The following is an 18,976-nucleotide window of genomic DNA, read 5'->3' as shown; positions in this document are numbered from 1 at the left end:
GATCATTAAGCTCCACTTTAATCATCTAGCATTTCAGCTTAGCTAAGTTTCGTCTGTTGATCAGATGAACTGGTAGGCTGGCAACTGAAATCTTTTCCACCGATCAGTTTAGCTGTTCTGCTCTCAGTTTAGACTCAAAAAGATAACCTCGGAACTCAAGATTATGTCAAATGACCTTATGCTCACAAGAATCTTAATGCCCTATGGAAAAAACCTTTATCCACCTTCCAATATAATTTACTCTTAGTATCGTATAAAAGCAAAACTTATTGGGCTACTCCTCCATCGATGCCCACCTATGTCATGCTACTTATTTTACGTAAGATAGTTATCTATTTTTTATCCCATAAGGTAGAGTAATGTCCTTATCCCGAAAATGTCATTCTTAACTTATTATAGGCAGGATAATTCAAGGTCCTTCATATCCCAATTTAGGTGTTTAGTAATCCTAAAATCCTAACTTAATATTCACAAGGTTAATCATTGATCGAAAAATAATCTTTCTATATCGGAACTCGACATTGGTACAGGAGGCTTCAGTTCCATCTATTACCATATATCTTATAGTCTACCGAACCTAGCATCCATAAAATCATAAATTATTTACCTAGTAGGAATTACTATACAATCCCGATAAATATTTCCGATTGCTCCCAAGTTAATTGTTCCCTAGTAACAACTGGACTCTTATCACCAATTAAAACTTAAATTCCCAATTTCATAATCTTATAAAAACTAACTATTTTATGACACTACATTTTGTTTCTTAATAACTTTAAACATTACCCAAATGAATTCATCCTTTATAGTTTTAGTGACAAAGTTCAAATATAGAGGTTTCTGGACTTTATAAATCATAGCAATCGTAGTATCAACCCAAAAATGAAATTCTTTCTTTTAAATTACTCCCCAAATGTTGTAATTACCTCGTACAGTCCCCAAATAATATTTTTATCCTCTGTGTTTCGCGACATATATTTATAACACCTATAATACAATTGTAATTCCTTCAAATCCACTATGATGCCCAAAGATTATTAATTTGACGAATCTTATTTTCTCATCAAAATTTCTAAGACCCATATTTCTCGTACCTCCTAGGACATCCTCATACTTACATATTTGTCTAATTTTGTCAATCGAAATTCCTCGTGTAACCCTTAATTGGTAATTTACTTGCTGACTTCATTCAAATAGACCCTTCTTCAAATGTTCTTCTTAGAACAACATGCACTGATACCAATTGAAGAATCGTTTGCTGAGCATCTTTCAGATGCATCAAACAAAATATTCTCCAATGAGCTGCAATAGCTCGTGTTCTAAGATTATTAACACCGATGAATTAAATCGAGTTTGGTTTAAAACCAAGCGGAAGAAACTCAAAGCAATCCTTCGTGAAGAAGAGTGTTGTATTAGAAAACATTTTATCTTATGTAAACTGAATAACCAAAAAATGATATATTAGTTTTTGCATTCATCAGTTTAGTTATGGTGACAACTGAACTGACGGATACTCTAACTGATCCAAACAGTTTGAAAACAATAGTTAAACAATTAAATACACAAGATATGTTTATGGACGTTCTGAGACTTCAACTGCTCCTACGTCATCCCTTTTACCGCCTCGGGTAGGATCCACTAGAAGACTTTCATTTATACAACACCTAGTACAAACCCACTCAGCTAGGACTTACACTACGGCCTAAACTGAACTCCTAGACTAGACTGACACTAGTAGAAAAATCGGATTTTACTTCGACATGCTTTACTTCGGCAATAATAAATTAAGAAGTAATACATTACCAATAACTTCAGTAATAACACAAGCGAAGTAAAATAATATATTTTACTTCGGATGTTCAAAAACACGGACTTCACTATATTTTTTTATTATATTTTACTTCGGCATATCAATGTTGATGAAGTAAAAAATAAGAAAAATAAGTTCATGCTGAAGTAATAAGATGAACCGCAGATTAACAAAGGAAACTAAACTATACTGAACCGCTGATTTAATTTAGCGACGGATTTTCAAAAAACCGTCGCTATTAGCGATGGCTTTATAGAAACCGTCGCTGATTAATATCGATTATATCATATATCCTTCAGAGACGAGCTCATTAGATCGATCCATATTTTCCTTCAAATTAACCCTAACACCACGCCGTTCCACTCACCGCCATTCGCTTCGAACCACCAACACCACCGCCGTTCCACTCACCGAGAGGGAAGCAAAACACCACCACCACCACCACCGTTCAAAGCACTGAGACGGAATAAGCGACTGAGATACACAACCGCCGTCCCCTGCGCCTTTGTTTCTTCTCCATTTTGACTGGAACGATATTTCTTTACCTGTGTTAGTCCGGCACCAGTTTCCCGAGGTATGGTATTGATTGGAACGATAATTGGTTAATTTCTTGTTGTCGTACCTCTGTTGAGTTATTTATTGAAAATGGCCACCACCAACCTTATCAGAAGTTTGAAATACATGGTGTTAAGACTTTATAAGTCAAGTGTATTGTAATGGACCATTAGATGGAGTAAAATATTTTCCCTTCCATTTTGCATTTTCCACGTTGATTTCTAATTTTCTATACGTATCTGGGAATTGTTTTCTCTAGCAAGAAACAGGTACGTATATGTTCTCCTGCATTGATCTTTTGTTTTCTCGATTTGAGGCATTATGATCTTAGTCGAAAATATGCTACAAATTTTCAAGAATCTTGCAGATTTACTGGCTTGACGGAAAATGGTTTGTTTTTCTTCGGTGTTCTTTTTTTTCCCCTGAATAGTGGGTTGCATGTTTTCTATGCGGCTCACGTGTTGACAGAATTAATGCAAGCGATTGGTAGGTCTTCCGGTACTGTAATTGATATATTGTTGTGTTCAAAGACTCAGTAGTCTATTGTCTTGTATTATCAAGAACTACTAGTTGAGAAGTCCCTTTCTGTATGACTCAATAGTTTCTGATGAGGTTGGTGGTTGAGATACACACCATTTCTTTGGAGGTGTGTATTGTTTTCTAAGGCCTTGGTTGTCCGTCTCTGGGTTCTTAATGTTCGGCATTGTCTAAAATATTTGTTGTCCCCTTCTTGTTAGGCATTGTCTAATTTTCGGTTTTTCTAACTTATATGCACTGTGTGTTGAGGACTGGACATGACGGTGTTTGTTAGTCATTGTCTCCGTCGAATTTTTTTGTTTTTTTAACTTATATGCATATGTGTAGTCTTCTTTCGTTTGTTAGTCAATATGTAGTCTTCTTTCGTTTTTTTTTTGTGCTCGACAAATTAAATTGAAAATGACATTATTAAATGTAATATTTTTAGGTTTAGATCAAATTTATTGTTATATATTTCTGGTATTTTGCTGTATTGAAATGGATAAATCTTAGATTCACTCGGATAGAAGGTCAAAACAGTACGAGGAGGGTGTGGAACTGTTTATCAGAGGTTGTTTAGAGAATCTCCATATTGACCCCAATTTAATTCATTGTCCTTGTTGCAAATGTAAAAATCTTAAAAAAAGACCAGCTAAGTCCATTCGAGAGCATCTTTATTTCCATGGATTTAGTCAAAATTATGTGAATTGGATTTGGCACGGTGAGTCTGCTGAAAGTGACAAAGTAAATTGGAGCACGAACAAGGAGCCAATGGATAACTATCACAGACACTTTGAAACCACTAATATGTGTGAGGCGACATATGATAACTAGGCAGAAAATCCAGAAGCATTTATGGAATTTTTGGAGGAAGCCGAGAAACCTTTGTATAATGGATGTAAGCGATACACAAAGTTGAGTGCAATTGTGAAACTTTACAACACCAAAGCAAAGCATGGGATGAGTGACGCTCTATTTTCCGATCTACTAATGGATTTTGGGGATATGCTACCCGATAATCACAACCTGCCAACCAAAATGTATGATGTAAAAAAGACATTGAGTTGTTTGGCGTTGAGTCATGAAAAGATTCATGCTTGTTCCAATGATTGCATTCTTTATAGGAAGCAATATAAAGACTGCGTAAACTGCCCTAAATGTGGCTTGTCACGGTGGAAGCTAACCAAGAAGAACGTTGAGAAGAAAGGTGTTCCTTCAAAGGTGTTGTGGTATTTCCCTCCCATACCAAGATTTAAGCGCATGTTTAAATCTCTACATACCTTGAAAAATTTAACATGGCATGCAGAAACCACAGGAGTTCCCGGTCAGTTACGTCATCCAGCTGATTCGCCATCTTGGAAGTTGGTGGATCATATGTGGCCCGACTTTGAAAGTGAACCAAGAAATCTTCGCCTTGCACTTGCAGTTGATGGCATTAATCCTTATAGATACCTTAGTAGTCGGTACAGTTGCTGGCCAATTATGTTGGTCACCTATAATCTGCCTCCAAACATGTGTATGAAGAGAAAATTCATCATGCTAACTATGCTCATTTCAGGGCCTAAACAGCCAGGAAACGATATAGATGTCTATCTTGATTGTGTTAGTTGAAGATTTGCAACGATTGTGGGATGGGGTTGATGGTGTCTATGATGCTTATCGAAGACAATTTTTCACTCTTAAAGCAGTCTTACTATGGACCATCAATGACTTTCTAGCCTATGGTAAACTTAGTGGAATGTATTACACATGGTTATTATGCATGCCCAGTATGCAAAGAAGATACTTGTGCAAAGCATTTGGAAAATGGGAAGAAAATGTCATTTGTTGGTCATAGACGATTTCTACCACTGGTTTCATCCATATCGGAGGCAAATGAAAGAGTTCGATGGTATGGAAGAACATGGAGAATCATCTACACCATTATCTGGGGTTGCTTTGTTTGACAAGCTTTCTGACATAAGGTGTGTTTTCGGAAAGAAGAATATTGTGAAAGGTAAAAAGAGAAAGAATGCAAAGGACAATGATTTGGAAGATAGTAAAGAAGAAAAAGATTTTGGATCAACAGATTTCAGAAAATGTTGGAAGAAGAAATCAATTTTTTTCAATCTTCCTTATTGGAAACACCTGCATGTTAGGCATTGTCTCGATGTGATGCACATAGAGAAAAATGTCTTCGAATCTCTCATTAATACTTTGATGAATGTTAAAGGAAAAACCAAGGACAATGTGGCAGCTAGGTTGGACATGGTTCAAATGGGAGTTAGGCCTGAATTGGCACCTAAATTTGTTGAAAAAAGAACATATCTTCCTCCTGCTGCATGCTCATTCACAAAAAAAGAAAAGTTACAAGTTTGTCAGTCGATAATGGATATAAAAGTCCCAGAAGGTTTCTCATCGAACCTGAAAAATCTTGTGTCCTTGTTTGAGTTGAAATTTATTGGCTTGAAATCTCATGATTGTCATGTTCTAATGCAGCATTTCCTACCAATACTCATACGTGATGCGTTACCAAAACATGTTAGATATGCCATCATAAGATTACGCTTCTTCTTCAAAGATATTTGTTGCAAGGTGATAGATGTAGCCAAGTTAGATAAGCTGCAATCTGACTTGGTTGTTACACTCTGCTTATTGGAGCAGTATTTCCCCCCTTCTTTCTTCGATGTCATGCTTCACTTAACAGTTCATCTTGTTCGAGAAGTTCGATTATGTGGACCAGTGTATTTCCGGTGGATGTACCCGTTCGAAAGATCCATGAAGGTGCTTAATAGTTATGTAGGCAGTCGAAAAAATCCTGAAGGTTGCATTGTTCAGAGATATTCAGCCGAAGAAGCAATTGAGTTTTGTTCGGAATACCTAAATGACCTTGATCCTATTGTGGTCCCTCAATCAAATCGCGATCCCAAATCAAACATTGCTGGATTCTTAGCATGCAAAACACCAATTATAGTGCCACAAGTTGACCTTCAACAAGCACATTTGACTGTGCTGGAAAATACAGAAGAAGTATCTCCCTACATTATGTAAGTGTATTGCATTATTCTATAATTCAGCACCCATGTGATTGTCAATATTTAATATCCAACACAAATTTCTATATAAATATTTCCACAGTGAACATAAATATTTCCTGAAGTCAATGTTTCCGAGAAAAGAGAAAGATGAAAGGTGGATACAAGATGCTCACAATAAGAAGTTCATAGACTGGTTTTGTTCAAAGGTTAGGTGGATAAATCTGCTTTATGCATTTTGCGGTGAACAGTTTGGAGCTAGTATTTTAATCACCCTATTCTAATTGTATAAATGTCAGGTGGATGCTGAAATAGATAGCTGCAATGGTGGAACAACATCAACACTGACATGGCTGGCTCATGGTCCACGTGGGCAAGTCATTAAGTATAGTAGTTACGTGATAAATGGCAATTTATACCAAACAAAGGCACGGGATGATGAGAGAGTTTGCCAAAACAGTGGGGTTTCTCTAGTTGCTAGCACCATGCTTGTATGTAGTGCCAAAGATAAGAATCCCTTGATGACTGATGTGACTTTCTATGGAGTGATTGAAGAAATATGGGAGTTGGACTATCATCAATTTCAAGTTCCTCTTTTCAAGTGTGCGTGGGTTGCAAATGATAAAGGAGTAATCAACAATGATGAATGTGGATTCACATTGGTCAATATGAACAAAATAGGGCACAAGAATGACTCATTTGTCCTTGCAAGTCAAGTCAATCAAGTCTTTTATATTGATGACCCATTACAAAAAGGGTGGTCAATTGTACTCCCTGTGCCAAATCGATGTTACGAGGGAGATGATGATGGTTGGACTAGTATTCCTGATTCTCGACCAATTGATAATGTTGATACTCATTGTATTCCGGCTCATGAAAGTTACTTTAGATCAGAAACTGAGGGTGGCTGGGAAACAAACAAGAAAAAATGATGTGTTTCACTTTTATGTCATGTTTTTTGTTATGCTATAAATATAACCTCATTGCTATTATTTATGTCATTTTATTATTTATGTCAGGTTTCTACAAGTCATGTTTATTATTTATGTTATTATTGTTTCTGTTATTATTTATGTCATGTTTATACATGTCTTATTAGAATTATTGTTTATGTTATTTTAATGGTTAATGTTATTGTGTAGGTTTTAACATTGGTTTCATTCATGTAAATATGTAGCAAAAGGCTCAATGGGTCGTAAAAAAAGGACACAAATGCTACAGTTGAGATGATACAAGGAGTACATGATGATAAGCTAAATGAAGTTACTAATGCAGAGCACCCTATACCTACTGATGGAGAAGAAAATTCTGTAGATGTGCATAGAAACAAGCGAGGCCCTACGTTGATGGGTAAACTAATTGCTACTGCCAGATGGGGGAAAAAAGCAAAGATTGATTATGATGACATGGGGCGGCCAGCATACAATGCAAATGGAAGGGCTATGTAATCATACATTGGTTCTATTGCTAGAGCCATGGTGCCAATCAGTATAAATTCATGGCCTCAAGTTCAAGAAACCATAAAACAAAAACTGTGGGAAGAGATTTCGGTAAGTACAAGCTTCAATTTGAATTTATAATCATACTTGCACCTCAAAATAATATGTTTTTGTTGCAGAATGTCTTTGAACTAGCGCCAGAAAGTCAGTATGCTGTGATGAATTCAGCATCTCAGAAGTGGCGAGATTTCAAAAACAAATTGACTAGTAAATTTGTTTGGCCGAACAAAAATAATCCTGAAAAGTTGATTTCTCCACAAAGTCAGTATCAAATCCCACTAGCAGATTGGAAAGCATTTGTGGATGCGAGACTGGATCCATCATGGGAGGTACTTTAATAATTGATATGTTTCCTCACGAATTTATTAAATTCAATACTTAACCGAGCCAACATAATGATGCAGGTTACTCATGAAAAACAAAAACAACGGACCATGCATTGTAAATATCACCACAGAATGTCCTCGCAAGGGTTACATCGGCTTGGAAGCTGAACTGGTAAGAAACAGAGCAATATATTTGTAATTTTTAGCACGTTCTTCATGTTATTAAACATATGAGTTTTGAAATTGTAGCGGAACAAAAAATTTGTTGCTGAAGATGAGGAAGTTGATAGATCTGTGCTTTGGCGTAAAGCTCGAGAAGACAAATCTGGCAACATAACATGTTCGGAGACATCAGAAGTAGCAGAAAAAATTGTAAATGTTTAGTTTTATTCAATCGCCATATTGCCTAGATAAATAACACTGTAGATTGTGAATTGATTTGTCATGTCTCCAATTGTAGGATGAATTGTTGGAAAAGAAAGGCAAAGGAGAGTTCAAATCTTCTGGAATGAATGACGTGTTAACTGCTGCCTTAGGAAGCCAAGAACACTATGGAAGGGTTCGAGGTGTTGGAGGTTTCGTAAAACCACAAGTATACTTTAAAACTCCAAGAAAGAAGAGAGAAACAATCTCAAAAGCTGTGATTGAAAATGTAAAAGCACAATCGGAGGAGACTAAAAGTTTGAAAGCTGAATTGGAGATGCTGAGGTCTCAACTTGCTGCTGTGATTCCATTAATCAATGATCGATCTTCTAAGACTGTAGCATCAAACAAGTTCCCAGGAGTGAAAGACTAAAAATTGTCAGATGATGGGCAAGAAGTTTATGATTGCGGCACTTCAAATACGAAGGTTGTATGTCTCTGAATTTTGATGTCAATTAAATTATATTCACCTCCATATAAAAATATATCATGTCTTTTTGTTCTTGAAAGGGGAAAAAATTTCACCTGGCTGTAAAAGAACGCGAAAACGTGGTGGCTTATGGCACAATAATATCAGAAGGAGGTCCAAATGTTATGATTCACCATGTTCCACTTGGGGAGGAGAACTTCAAGGTATCTATTGATGTTGTCTTAGATGAAAAAGCACAGCTTCCGATCCCAATTAAGTTTGGACCAACAATCATCAATGATGTTGTTGGACTCATTGTTGGTTGGCCTAAAGAGTTGGTTATTTTTCCAACGACAAAGGTACTTTCGATTTTCATTTGACTTTGTGTTTGCAACTGTCAGATATGTTGCTCGAACAATGTTTTATTTTAAAATACTTGTATGAATAATATTTTAAATTGTAGAGAAAGGGGAAACCTCAATCATTTGTGCTTGCGGATGTTCCTGGTCAGCGCGACAATTTCAAAGAAATTGAGAAAACATTACCCATGTCGTGCAAGTATATCTACTCTCATGTTGTTCAATTGCTGAATGAATCGGATACCATATGCATTGAGTTTGAGGACGCTATGTTTGGACGTCCTAAAAGCATACGGTTGCTAAGAGAAGATATCGTACGCTTTATGGAGATGAGGGAGATAGGTGCCAGACAAATTTTAGTTTACATGGGGTATATATAATGTCTAACTTACAATATTTGTGCATTTATATAATATTTTTTGTGATACTTGTTCATATTTTGAAAATTTTCTAAATGATATATTTGTGCATCTATATCATGCAGTCACCTCTACAAAGATTTGAAGAAAAAAGACAAGGTTGATTATTTTTCGTTTGTGGATCCCGGTAATATACCTACATGCCCGATTGGCACAGATGGCCGTGACTTATCACAACATATTGCTGACCAGTTGGAAGCAGTGTGTAGAGATAGCATCTGCCTCATCCCATACAACACTGGGTAAGAATTTAGTTATTTATAGATTTCTACTTCATGGTAGTCAATGCTGTAATTTCATTTTTTCAGGTACCATTGGATCTTGACAATCGTCAACGAAGATAAGAATATGATATATTTATTGGATTCTACGTCTAACAGGAATCGAGATGATACATGGAAAACTATTGTGACAAAGTAGGTAGTAGCTTATGTTGATTTTGAATACATTAACTTATAAATATGCAAAAATATAACTTCTTACTATTTAAAATATAGTGGGGTGAAGATGTACAATGCCTCCAAGGGTATTTCTAAAGGGCCAGGTTTTAAAGTATTGACGGTATGTATCGTACTTATTTATGAGTACATGAATTGGTAGTGGTTATTAATTAGATTGTGATTGTTGCATTAACTTTTCAATTCCATTATAGGGTAATCTGAAACAAAGTGGTTCGGTTGAGTGTAGATATTGTGTCATGAGGTACATGAAATAGATAGTCGATTGCGATGATCCACACTTGGAGAAGATGGTGAGTTTCTTCTTGGATAAATTGGTTGATTGACTGAGATGAATTGTTGTCATTAAGTTATATTTTATTTTTGAGATAATGTATTGCCATTGGGATATATTTTATTGTCCGAGATAATTGCTTGAGATGAATTGTTGTCATTGTGATATATTTTATATTAGTGATAAAAAAAGGAAATTTTGTTCCTGTAAGTGTTGTCTTTTTTTCAAGATTCTTGTATCATTTCCAAGTGGCACAAATTCAATATGTTCTTACTTTTAAGTTGATTTTGCTTCTTGAAACAAGAAGTTGGGTTGCTTCAGATTTTGTTGGAATTTAAGGTGATCTGGTTTTGTCTTTTCCTGTTTTCTTGGTCTATATCTGTCCTCACGCAAATGTAAATGCAACTAACCATCTTGAAGGAATTGACTGGTACTTAACATTGGTTCCCTCATATCGGATTGGTACGTAACAATGGTTCCCTCTTACATTTTCTCATCTTCAAATTAAGCATCGAACTCAAATTCAGCTTTAGTTCTTTGATCTTTCATAAATCCCACGAGCATACTACAAAAAGGAGGCGCAATAGATCTCATATTAGTGTACTTCTCTTCAAATTTGTTTGCTTTTTGTTGGTTTTGGATTTGTTAGCTCTTTCTCGACCGTATAAATTGTGGGATTTAGTTAGTATTTGCTGTATTTGTTTATTTTAGCACAAAAGCTAGGGTTCTTCTGTTACGGTACCAGATTACTACTCTGTTAATAATTATTTTGATCGAGTTTCTCCTCGGTGCATTTTTGATTAATCAGGCACTTCCCATTTTGTGAAAATCTTGTTTTGCTTGTGTCTTGTTGTTGAATTGATTGAGTTAAGCTAATTTTGATTCGTCTGTATGGAAGTGTAAATTTTGTGTGCTTTGGATGCAGTGGTGTTTGTTTTGTTTTTCTGGTTAAGGTTTATATTGGTGGGTTTGAATAAGGAACAGATGTGTGCAATTTCGTGAGAAACGAAGGCTTGTCTTGTCAAGAAATGGGGTGTGTTTTTGGTTTAGTAAGTGCAATTGTCTTCATGCAATTGGGGTAATCTGTAATGAATTTTTATCCGGTGTTATTTCAAGATGCAAATGAAATAAGTTCGTACTTTCAAATGAAACCTGCCTCTACCAGTACTGATATATTTTATATCTAACAATTTTTATTTGAAATAGAAGAATCTAATGTATTTTCTTTTTCAAATTTCAGTTTGCAGGATGCATCAAGAACCAATATTACAGCCAATGTCAATATGACGAGGTCAGAAGTGAATGGAGTGAATTTGTTTACTCCTATGTAGGTGCTTAGATGGATGGTGTATGTTGGGATAAATATTTTGTTTGACATTGTGGATTTTTGGATATACTTTTGGTTTTGTGGATACATTTTTTAGGTTACTTGTGGATTGATGAATATGTAATTGTGGATTCGTGGATATTAATCATATTAGTGTATTAAGTCATATATTGCGAAGTCTTTTTTTAATACACTAATTATATTAGTGTATTAAGTCATATATTAGTGTAATTTATTAATACACTAATTATATTAGTGTATTAAGTCATATATTGCGAAGTCTTTTTTTAACAATTACTTCGTCAAAATAAAAAATAATGAAGTGTAACAGGTAAATTACTTCGTTGTTATTTGCAAATTGTGAAGTAACATAATATTAAATAATTCGTCAATAAGAAATCAGACGAAATGATAGAATTAATTTACTTCAACATTGTTCTGTAAAAACGAAGTTGTTTTGCGCAATTACTTCACAAAAACACAAATTACTGAAGTCTTTCGAACCACTTACTTCGTCACTAAATGCAATTTGTGAAGTAACATAATATAAAATACTTCAACAAATAGGATAAATGCTGAAGTTATAGATAATATTTACTTCGACAAATAGGATAAACTGTGAAGTTTTTTGTGTCTATTACCTCATCAAAATACATAACTACGAAGTCTTTCAGATGAATTACTTCGTCGATTATTGTTAATACTGAAGTAAAATATTATAAACTACTTCGCTAAATAATAATTAAGACGAAGTTATATATAATATATTACTTCATTATTTACAATAATCGATGAAGTAAAACACATTTCTTACTTCGCCACCGGTCCAATTCTGGACCGGTTTTCCTTCGAAAACTGGCCAAAGACTTCAGTATTTTCAAACATACAACTTCGGTTATTATGCGATGTTAAAGATATATCTATTACTTCATGTCCATATACTTCGGCAATTAACTACTTTATTACTTCATTGAATACGCGAAGTAGAAAGCTATTTTTCTATTAGTGTGAAGGCAGCACCTTTCAGTCAACACTTCTTTAACGTCTATGTGTGAAAGACTACATACACAAGTTTAACGTCTTCTGTGCAAGACTGTATTTGAGTGATTGATAGTGATTTGTCTGTGATAACTGAACAAGGATGTTCTCACACATTGAGGGAAATAAGCTTATAATCTAAGCTAATATAACTATGAAGAGTTATCATTGGGCTGATTGCTTCTGAAAGCTGATGTGCAATTAGCGTGCCCTTTCTTTTCTCTCGTTTATGCTTAAAAGCTTCTTTTTGCTCACTCTTCTTCTTTTTGTTGTTGTTGAGTCTTCACTAATCTTCTCTTTATATAGGCGGAAAAATTGAACGTACAGTGAGATTCATTTGTTGTATCCGTTGCATTTTGAATTCGTTTCTTGGACTTTGTGTCACGAATTTTCGATTGCCCTTCTGAAACGTTTTGTCTTTAATGCTCTGATGCAACGTCCATTATTGTCCTTTGACTGGACAATGGCTTTGTACCTTCACGTACAGCTGGATTCCACAGAAAGAGTTTGTCTTCATCCATAACTGAAAGATTCTGACTGATGTTTCGAACTGGTAAGTTGAACTGATCTTCAGTTGGGCTGGTGAAATCAGTTGACTCGTCAGTTGAATTGATTTCACTCTTGTTCAGTTGGACAGATCAACTGGGTTTCTTCATCAGTTGAACACTCCTTCGGCTGGCCAAGCTTCTGAGGTTCTCCTGCTGAACCACCTATCAATTGGACAATAGGCTGGACTGCTCAGTTGACGTAACAGTTAGACATATTAATTTTGTGCGATCAGTTAGGGTCTTTAGTTTGCGATGTAAACAGCTCTTGAGTGATCCTAGATGCTGCACACTAAGGTAGATTATTAGTAACACAATTAACAAGTTTTAATATCATCAAAATCAAGATTGCGAACTTGAAAAGTTCCAACAATCTCCCCCATTTTGATGAATACAAAAACTTGAGCAGTTAAGCGCAATATATTCAGTTCAATGGTTAATATATTCAAAAATCATTAAAAAGCTCCCCTTTATAACTGATTTTAAATAAATTTTGAAAACAAACAAAAACTCCATCTCCAAAACTGAATTAAAAACCTTTTTAGAGAGATAAACAGAATTAAGAAAATACTTTTCATTTAATGAAAAGGAAAGAATTTTTCTCAACAACTGAATTTTAAAACTGATTGATAATACTTTTAGTTTGAGAGAAAAACGAAAAGTTCCCCCTCAGAAACTGAATAAAAACCCGTATCTGAAAGATATTTATATAATCATTCATTTCGAGATTATAATCATTCAAGCAATGTAGACAAGCGATTTGGAAATATCCATTTAGTCACAATGAAACACAGCTGAACAAATTTGATGTTTATTTAAATAAATTTCCTTGTATTTACATCTGAGTACATATATCAGTTTGAACAAGAAAAAGAACTACAACAGTAGCATATATTAAACAACATCGGATATCAGTTGGTTTATACGACAGAACTGGATATACCATTAACAGGTTTCTTGACTGCTTGAACTACTGCATCGGTTGCTGAGTTCATTTTGCTAGAGAAACTGAGTTAAACTGCTTGAACTTGACTTTTTCGCTGACTAAGTGGTCGAGCAGGCTCTGACTAGGCTCAACTGAAATACATCTTGTGAATTAAATAACCAACGTCCCAGCATGGATGAGTTTCGTCTGAAGAACAGCTGACCTGGTAGACTTGCAACTGAAAACTTGTTCAACGAGCAATTTAGCTGTACATCTTTGCAGATGATTCTCAGTCCCCTGCAGGCTGATTAAAACCCCAAAGCAAAGAGTCTAACGAAGTGGCTATAATATTAGTTTCAGAGCCAATCCTCTCCACTCTTTACTAAAGAGCGACGTATAAATATTTTCAAATAGTTTTGAAAAGAGTACGAAATACTTTTATATAGCTTTTAACACTATTTAAAGTTAAATTTTAAAACACAGTTTTCTTCAAATGTTATTCTTAGAACAACCTGCTCTGATGCCAATTGAAGGATCATTTGCTGAGCATCTTTCGGATGCATCAAACAAAATATTCTCCAATGAGCTGTAATAGCTCGTGTTCTAAGATTATTAACACCGATGAATTAAATCGAATTTGGTTTAAAACCAAGCGGAACAAACTCGAATTAATAATTCGTGAAGAATATTATTGTATTAGAAAACATTTTATCTTATGTAAAATGAATAACTGAAAAAGGATAGATTAGTTTTTGCATTCATCAGTTCAGTTATGGTGACAACTAAACTGACAGATACTCGAACTGATCCAAACAGTTTGAAAACAATAGTTAAACAGTTAAATACACAAGATATGTTTATAGATGTTCGTAGACTTCAACTGCTCCTACGACACCCCTTTTACTGCCTAGGGTAGGATCCACTAGAAGATTTGATTTATACAACACATTGTACAAACCCACTCAGCTAGGACTTATACTACTGCCTAAACTGAACTCCTAGACTAGTATGAAGGCAGCACCTTTCAGTCAACACTTCTTTAACGTCTATGTGTCAAAGACTACATACACAAGTTTAATGTCTCTGTGCAAGACTGTATTTGAGTGATTGAGAGTGTTTGTGTGTGAGAACTGAACAAGGATGTTCTCACACATTGAGGGAAATAAGCTTCTAATATAAGCTTATATAACTGTGAAGAGTTCCCTTTGGGCTGATTACTTCTGAAAGCTGATCTGCAATAAGCGTGCCATTTCTTTTCTCTCGTTTATGCTTAAAAGCTTCTTTTTGCTCACTCTTCTTCTTTTTGTTGTTGTTGAGTCTTCATTGATCTTCTCTTTATATAGGCGGGAAAATTGAACGTACAGTGAGACTCATTTGTTGTATCCGTTGCATTTTGAATTCGTTTCTTGTACTTCGTGTCTCGACTTTTCGATTGCCCTTCTGAAACGTTTTATCTTTAATGCTCTGATGCAACGTCCATTATTGTCCTTTGACTGGACAATGGCTTTGTACCATCATGTAGCTAGATTCCACTGAAAGAGTTTTTCTTCATCCATAACTGAAAGATTCTGACTGATGCTTGGAACTGGCCAGTTGAACTGATCTTCAGTTGAGCTGGTGAAATCAGTTGACTCGTCAATTCAACTGATTTCACTCTTGTTCAGTTGGAATGATCAGCTGGGTTTTTTCATTAGCTGAACACTTCTTCGGCCTGCCAGGCTTATGGGGTTCTCCTGCAGAACCACCTATCAACTAATCGATCAGCTGGAATGCTCAATTGACATAATTGTTAGACTGTTTTATTTTGTGCGATCAGTTGGGGTCTTTAGTTTGTGATGTAAACAGCTCGTGAGTGATCCTAGATGCTGCACACTAAGGTAGATTATTAGTAACACAATTAACAAGTTTTGTTATCATCAAAATCTCCCTCTTTTTGATGATTACAAAAACTTGAGCAGTTAAGCGCAATATATTCAGTTCAAGGGTTAGTATATTCAAACATCATTAAAAAGCTCATCCTTTATAACTTAATTTAAAGAAATTTTGAAAACAAGCAAAAACTCTATCTCCAAAACTAGATTTAAAAACCTATTAAGAGAGATAAACAGAATTAAGAAAATACTATTCAGTTGATGAAAAGGAAAGAATTTTTCTCAACAAATGAATTTAGAACTGATTGATAATACTTTTAGTTTGAGAGAAAAACGAAAAGCTCCCCCTCAGAAACTGAATAAAAACCCGTATCTGAAAGATATTTTATATAATCATTCATTCAGAGATTATAATCATTCAATCAATGTAGACATGAGATTTGAAAATAACCATTCAGTAACAATGAAACACAGCAGAACAAATTTGATGTTTATTTAAATAAATTTCCTTGTATTTACATCTGAGTACATACATCAGTTTGAACATGAAAAATTACTACAACAGTAGCATATATTAAACAACATCAGATATCCGTTGGTTTAATGCGAGAGAACTGGATATACCATCAACTGGTTGCTTGACTGCTTGAACTGCTGCATCGGTTGTGAGTTCATTTTGCTAGAGAAACGAGTTAAACTGCTTGAACTTGACTTTTTCGCAGACTAACTGGTCGAGAAGACTCTGAATAGGATCAAATTGAATACAGCTGGTGATTTAATCAACCAACGTCCCAGCATGGATGAGTTTCGTCTGAAGAACAGCTGACCTGGTAGACTTGCAACTGAAAACTTGTTCAACGAGCAATTTAGCTGTGCATCTTTGCAGATGATTCTAAGTCCCCTACAGGCTGATTAAAACCCTTAAGCAAAGTGTCTAAAGAAGTGGCTACAATATTAGTTGCATAGCCAATCCTCGCAACTCTTTACTAAAGAGCGACATATAAATATTTTCAAATAGTTTTGAAAAGAGTATGAAATACTTTTAAATAGCTTTTAACACTATTTTAAAGTAAAATTTTAAAACACAGTTTTCTTCAAATGTTATTCTTAGAACAACCTGCTCTGATACCAATTGAAGGATCGTTTGCTGAGCATCTTTTGGATGCATCAAACAAAATATTCTCCAATGAGCTGTAATAGCTCGTGTTCTAAGATTATTAACACGGATGAATTGAATCGAGTTTGGTTTAAAACCAAGTAGAAGAAACTCGAACTAATCCTTCGTGAAGAAGACTGTTGTATTAGAAAACATTTTATCTTATGTAAAATTAATAACCAGAAAAGGATAGATTAGTTTTTGCATTCATCAGTTCAGTTATGGTGACAACTGAACTGACGGATACTCTAACTGATCCAAACAGTTTCAAAACAATAGTTACACATTTAAATAAACAAGATATGTTTATGGATGTTCGTAGACTTCAACTGCTCCTACGACACCCCTTCTACTGCCTCGGGTAGGATCCACTAGAAGACTTTGAATTTATACAACACCTTGTACAAACCCACTCTGCAAATACTTACACTACTGCCTAAACTAAACTCCTAGACTAGAATGAAGGCAGCACCTTCCAATCAACACTTCTTTAACGTCTATTTGTCAAAGACTACATACACAAGTTTAATGTCTCAGTGCAAGACTGTATTTGAGTGATTGAGAGTGATTGTGTGTGAGAACTGAACAAGGATGTTCTCACACATTGAGTGAAATAAGCTTCTAATATAAGCTAATATAACTGTGAAGAGTTCCCTTTGGGCTGATTGCTTCTGAAAGCTGATGTGCAATGAGCGTGCCCTTTTTTTCTCTCGTTTATGCTTAAAAGCTTCTTTTTGCTCACTCTTCTTCTTTTTGTTGTTGTTGAGTCTTCACTGATATTCTCTTTATATAGGAGGGAAAATTGAACTTACACTGAGACTCATTTGTTGTATCCGTTGCATTTTGAATTCGTTTCTTGGAATTTGTGTCTCGACTTTTCGACTACCTTTCTGAAACGTTTTGTCTTTAATGCTCTACCTTCACGTACAGCTGGATTCCACTGAAAGAGTCTGTCTTCATCCATAATTGAAAGATTCTGACTGATGCTTCGAACTGGTCAGTTGAACAGATCTTCAGTTGGGCTGGTGAAATCAGTTCACTCGTCAGTTGAACTAATTTCACCCTTGTTCACTTGGACTGATCAATTTTGTTTCTTCATCTGTTGAACACTCCTTTGGCTGGCCAGGCTTCTGAGGTTCTCCTGCTGAACCACCTATCAACTGGACAATCAGCTGGACTGCTCAATTGACGTAACAGTTAGACAGATTCATTTTGTGCGATCAGTTGGGTCTTTAGTTTGCGATGTAAACAGCTCGTGATTGATCCTAGATGATGCACACTAAGGTAAATTATTAGTAACACAATTAACAAGTTTTGTTATCATCAAAATGAAAATTGCGAACTTGAAAAGTTCCAACAATCTCCCTTTTTTTATGATTTCAAAAACTTGAGCAGTTAAGCGCAATATATTCAGTTCAAGGGTTAGTATATTCAAACATGATTAAAAAGCTCCCCTTTTATAACTGAATTTAAAGAAATTTGGAAAACAAGCAAAAACTCCCTCTCCAAAACTGAATTAAAAACATTTTAAGAGAGATAAACACAATTAAGAAAATAGTTTTAGTTGATGAAAAGGAAAGAATTTTTCTCAAAAACTGAATTATAAAACTGATTGATAATACTTTTAGTTTGCGAGAAAAACGAAAAGCTTCCCCCTCAGAAACTGAATAAAAACCCGTATCTGAAAGATATTTATATAATCATTCATTCAAATATTATAATCATTAAAGCAATGTAGACAAGAGATTTTGAAATATCCATTCAGTCACAATGAAACACAACTGAACAAATTTGTTGTTTATTTAATTAAATTTCCTTGTATTTACATCTGAGTACATACATCAGTTTGAACATGAAAAATTACTACAACAGTAGCATATATTAAACAACATCAGATATCCGTTGGTTTATGCGACAGAACTGGATATACCATCAACTGGTTGTTTGACTGCTTGAACTGCTGCATCGGTTGTGAGTTCATTTTGCTAGAGAAACGAGTTAAACTGCTTGAACTTGACTTTTTCGCAGACTAACTGGTCGAGCAGATTTTGA

The sequence above is a fragment of the Primulina tabacum genome, chromosome 14 (genome assembly GCF_025594145.1).
Source record: "Primulina tabacum isolate GXHZ01 chromosome 14, ASM2559414v2, whole genome shotgun sequence".
NCBI lineage: Eukaryota > Viridiplantae > Streptophyta > Magnoliopsida > Lamiales > Gesneriaceae > Primulina > Primulina tabacum.
This window is presented reverse-complemented; position numbering follows the sequence as displayed.